Below are 6092 nucleotides of genomic sequence, written 5' to 3'. Positions count from 1 at the left end.
AGAAAATTGATGTTGACTTTACTGCTAAGCCAGAACCGTGATTTGTTTCTTTGTCTTGTTCATAAACAGGAACAAATCCATTAAAACACTACCACTGCTTTAAGCAGACATGGAAAGAGAAAATTTGTGTGAGATGTTAAAAAGTACTATAGGAACTCTGAAAAAAAATTTTAAAGATTATTTGTTGTTTTAAAGAGAGAGAAAAAAAGAACCAGAGCACTACTCAGCTGTGGCATGTGGTGATGAAGGGGATTGAACCTCGGACTTTGGAGCTACAGGCATGAAAGTCGTTTTGCATAACCATTATACTTTTACAGCCTATAAACTTAACCCAAGTTTTGCTGATTGTTCCATGTTAAGTTGCCACTTGGGAGTCGGGTGGTAGTGCAGTGGGTTAAGCGCAGGTGGCACAAAGTGCAAGGACCCCTGTAAGTATCCGGTTTGAGCCCCAGGCTCCCCACCTGCAGGGGAGTCGCTTCACAAGCGCAGGTCTGCGGGTGTCTTTCACTCCCCTTCTCTGTCTTCCCCTCCTCTCTCCATTTCTCTCTGTCCTATCCAACAACGACGACATCAACAACTACAACAATAAAACAAGGTCAACAAAAGGAAATAAATACTAAAAACAAAATTTTTTTTTAAAAAGACCTGCCACTTAATGTGTTCCTAAGGGTTCCAACAGGATTACTAAAAATTAAGGTATTGTACCATATTTATCTTTCATTCAACAAACACCAGATATGTATTAGATTCTGTTATAAACCAAAGAGAGACGATGAAGGGATCTAACTCCTAAGAGGGAAATAATTTACAAATTAGCAAACATCAAGGGACAAATAGCAAGACAGCTCACTTGGGAGAGGACCTACCTTGTCATGTGGTGACCCAGATTCTAGCCCTGATGCACCAAAATGGGATTCTTATGGTGCTGAGGGGAGCTTTGGTGCTATGGTGTCTTTACATCTCTCCTCTGTGAAGAAGAAAAAGTACATCAGAAAGTCTCATCAAAAAGTGCTATGGGGAGTCAGGTGGTAGCGCAGCGGGTCAAGCACAGGTGGCCCAAAGCACAAGGATTGGAGTAAAGATCCTGGTTTGAGCCCCAGCTCCCCACCTGCAGGGGAATCACTTCATAGGCAGTGAAGCAGGTCTGCAGGTCTGACTTTCTCTCCCCCTCTCTGTCTTCCTCTCCTCTCTCCATTTCTCTCCTGTCCAACAATGACATCAGTAACAACAATAAAAAAAAAAAACAGGGCAACAAAAGGGAATAAATGAAAATAAAGTGCTATGAACAGGGTTATGAAATTGAGGGGGCCAGGTGGTGGTGCACCTGGCGAAATACATACCTCACAGGTGCATGGATGCAGGTTCAAGCCCCTGCTCCCCACCTGCAGGCATGCTGCAGGTATCTCCCCCTCTTTTTAAAAATTTTTAAATGATCTTTATTAGAGAAAGCAAGAAATGGAGAGTGAAGGAGGAGATAGGGAGATAGACACCAGCAGCCTTGCTTCACCACTCACAAAGCTTTTCCCCTGCATGTGGGGACCAGGAGCTTGGTCCCAGGTCCTACCACATCCACCCAGCCCCTCTCTCTCCATTCTCTGTCTCCCCCTCCTCTCTATCCAATACTTAAAAAAAAAAAAAAGACTTCTATAGGAAGTAACATTTCATCTGGAGTCTTTGTAATGCCGTGTATGATTTGCTACTAATTCATTTTTACTGCACTTTTAAAAAGAAGTATTTACCAGAGCACTACTTTTAATGTCTTTCATTTTATTGGATAAGGAAGAGAAACTGAGAGGAGGGGGATAGGAAGAGAAAAACAAACATCTGCAGACTTGCTTCACCACTTGTGAAGCATCCCTCCTACAGGTGGGGAGTGGGGGGCTTGAACCTATGTCCTTGTGCATGGTAATGGGTGTACTTAACTGGTACACCAACGCCTGGCCCCCAAGATAACTACCTTTATAAACATTTCTCAAAGAGCAGGTGCCTGCATATGATGGGAGTGATGATACTCTGGTTATACCTCAAAACAAAAAAAAGAGGAGATGCTGGATAATTAGCTCACCTGGATAATGCCTCTGCTTTGCCATGTGCACAACCCCAGTTAAAGCCCAGTCCCCATCTTATTGCAGGAAGCTTTGGTGCTGTGCTCTCTCCCTTTCTAAAACTTTCCCCAGCACAGTAGGGGCCTGGCTCTGGTCACATGCATGGCCAAGCAGGCACTCTCCCAAGTGAACTATATTGCAGGTCCACGCTGAAGATACTTTTGTGTCCTACTGTATACTTTTTGTCACTGTATACTCCATCTTACAGAGCACTGCTCAGATCTGGGTGATACTGGGTATTAAACCTGAGACCCCGGAGAGTTTCAGACATGAAAATTTTTTATATAACCATTATGCTATTTCCCCAGAAATTTTATTGGGGGATTAATGGTTTACAGTCAACAGTAATATAAAATCGTTTGTACATGCATAACATTTCCATTTAACAATACAATCCCCACCAAACTCTGCCATCATGTTCCAGGACCTGAACCCTCACCCTCCCATCTACCCGAGTCTTTCACTTTGGTGCAATACACCAACTCTAGTCCAAGTTCTGCTTAGTGTTTTCCCTTCTGATCTTTATTATTATTTTTTTACCAGAGCACTGATCAATTCTGGTTTATGGAGTTGTGGGGGATTGAACCTGGGGCTTTGGGGCCTCAGGTATGAGGGTCTTTTTGCACAGCCATTATGCTATCTGCCCCCACCCAAAATTAACCCTTTGTAAAGTGTTCATAGATATAATTTAGTGCTATGGGGGCTGTCTGAAGACTCATACATCAGCTTTGTGGAGAGTGAACCTTTTCTCCCAGCTTTATTGAGGTATAGTTGATGAAATTCTAATTTGTTGTTTTGGTGCTGGTGACGTATAAAATGAGTAGTCAAGCCCCCTGACAAGAAAAGAAAGTAGAGGCACAAACTTTATGTGCTACATCCCCTGCCTCCATCTAGTCCAACCATATTACACACTAAATGTTTGAGAGTTGATCTTTTAATGGGCAAAATCTACTGATTTTTAAAATCATTTATCTTGGATAAAGACGGAGAAACTGAGGAAAGGTGGAGATATAGGTAGAAAGAGACACCTGCAGCATTATTTCACCATTCGTGAAGCCCTTCCCTTGTAGCTGGGAGCAGGGGCTTGAACCCACATCTTTGTGCTCTACAATATGTGAGCCATTGCCCAACTCCATAATCTATTAATTTCCGCCTCCTCTCTACAGCTAAAAAGAAAAAACAAAAAAAACTCAACTTTGCTCTCAGGACTTATTGACAATAATTAATACTTTGTAAAAAAAAAAAAACTTGCCAAAACAATCCTGAGAAGAAAGAACAGAACTGGAGGCATCACACAGCCCTATAATACAGATCTCAATCTGTATTATAGGGCCATTGTCATCAAAACTGCTTGGTACTGGAACATGAATAGACACACTGACCAGTGGAATAGAATTGAGAGCCCAGAAATGAGGCCCCACACCTATGGACATCTAATCTTTGACAAAGGGACCCAGACTATTACATGGGGAAAGCAGAGTCTCTTCAACAAATGGTGTTGGAAACAATAGCTTGAAACATGCAGAAGAATGAAACTGAATCACTGTATTTCACCAAATACAAAAGTAAATTCCAAGTGGATCAAGGACTTGGATGTTAGACCACAAACTATCAAATACTTAGAGGAAAATATTGGCAGAACTTTTTTCCGCATAAATTTTAAAGACATTTTCAATGAAACGAATCAATTACAAAGAAGACTAAGGCAAGTATAAACCTATGGGACTACATCAAATTAAAAAGCTGCTTCACAGCAAAAGAAACCACTACCCAAACCAAGAGACCCCCTCACAGAATGGGAGAAGATCTTTACATGCCATACATCAGATAAGAGTTTAATAACCAACATATATAAAGAGCTTGCCAGACTCAACAAGACAACAAATAACCCCATCCAAAAATGGGGGGAGGACTTGGACAGAATATTCACCACAGAAGAGATCCAAAAGGCCGAGAAACACATGAAAAAATGCTCCAAGTCTCTGATTGTCAGAGAAATGCAAATCAAGACAACAATGACAACACTTCACTCCTGTGAGAATGTCAGACATCAGAAAAGGGAACAGCAGCAAATGCTGGAGAGGGTGTGGGGTCAAAGGAACCCTCCTGCACTGCTGGTGGGAATGCAAATTGGTCTAACCTCTGTGGAGAACAGTCTGGAGAACTCTCAGAAGGCTAGAAATGGACCTACCCTATGACCCTGCAATTCCTATCCTGGGGATAGATCCTAAGGAACCCAACACACCCATCCAAAAAGATCTGTGTACACATATGTTCTTGGCAGCACAATTTGTAATAGCCAAAACCTGGAAGCAACCCAGGTGTCCAACAACAGATGAGTGGCTGAGCAAGTTGTGGTATATATACACAATGGAATACTACTCAGCTGTAAAAAATGGTGACTTCACCGTTTTCAGCCGATCTTGGATGGACCTTGAAAAAATCATGTTGAGTGAAATAAATCAGAAACAGAAGGATGAATATGGGATGATCTCACTCTCAGGCAAAAGTTGAAAAACAAGATCAGAAAAGAAAACACAAGTAGAACCTGAACTGGAATTGGCGTATTGCACCAAAGTAAAAGACTCTGGGGTGGGAGTGGGTGGGTGGGGAAGTCCATGAAGGATGATAAATGACATAGTGGGGGTTGTATTGTTAAATGGGAAACTGGGGAATGTTATGCATGTACAAACTATTTACTGTTGAATGTAAAAATGTAAAGCATTAATTCCCCAATAAAGAAATAAATTAAAAAAAAACTTGATTCATAAAAATACACACACTATATACTTTTATTGTTGCTTTATTATTTTTAAAATGACAGTAACAAGTATTTTTCAGTGGAAAAGCATTAAAAAGTAACAGCATTTTATCCAAATTGAACTTAGATAATTGCACAAAATTCATACAAAACAGTAAGAAATGCCAATAAAGATTACAGTTCTCTCAGCTCCCTTGAAGCACAGTCCAGGAGACCTTGATTTTAGTGAAGCCCCTGACGACAAGATGAAAATAATAATACTGATGCTCACCTTGAGTTCCTCTGTGACACATGGCAGAAGTACAAAGAGTAGCTCAGAATGTCCACATGCTTTGTAACAATGGAATTCTGCTCTAACAAAGTTTCCTTTTTTTTAACATTTTCTTTTTGAAATATTTAAAAATATTATCTCTCAATAACAGATAATAGAGACAGAGAGACATCAAGAGGGGAAGAGGAGATAGAGATGGAAAGAGAGAGAGATGTACAACAATACTGCTTTACTATTTGTGATGCCTTTCCCTGCAGGTGGGGGCCAGGGGCTTGGACCTAGTCCTTGCTCACTAAAACATGTCTGCTTTACTATGTGTGCCACTGCCTGGTCCCAAGATAGTAACCTTTTCATTGTACTAGGAGCATCAAATATTTGTCCAGATTTAAAGCCCAACCTTATCAGCTTTAATTTTGGGTTGTTACAGGTCTTACCTTGGAAAACTAACATACACTGTTACACAGTAACTGGTGGGATAGTATCACATTTGCTTCCTTTAGATATCAGACATACCCACGAAGAGGGAGAGCAGCACTCAGGCTACATACTTGTAGACTTTCCATTATTAGGAAAACTGAAGAGGGTACCAATTATGTGTATTTGGAAACAATACAACAAAGCCCCAAATTATCTATTATAAGAGTTATGAAGGTTTTAGCTAGAGATATAATGTCTCAATTACCTTTCTAAGCTGGATATTATAGTGATGGGGAGATTTTTTTACTCTAGCCTGTCTACTGCTATTTTAAATAAAAGCACGGTGGCAGTTTCCTCATTATGAGTAAAAAGAACAATTCCTGAAAAAATATACATAAAAGTGCTTACTCCATCTAGATGGTATTGCTAGTAATTCAACCATATCTCTTCAAGGAGAAAAATTCCAATTTAACACCTCATGGAGGAAAATGTGGGGTACATCTATACTATGGCTAAACAATTCAGATTTCTGTACTGT

The sequence above is a fragment of the Erinaceus europaeus genome, chromosome 4 (assembly GCF_950295315.1).
Source record: "Erinaceus europaeus chromosome 4, mEriEur2.1, whole genome shotgun sequence".
NCBI classification, from domain to species: domain Eukaryota; kingdom Metazoa; phylum Chordata; class Mammalia; order Eulipotyphla; family Erinaceidae; genus Erinaceus; species Erinaceus europaeus.
This window is presented reverse-complemented; position numbering follows the sequence as displayed.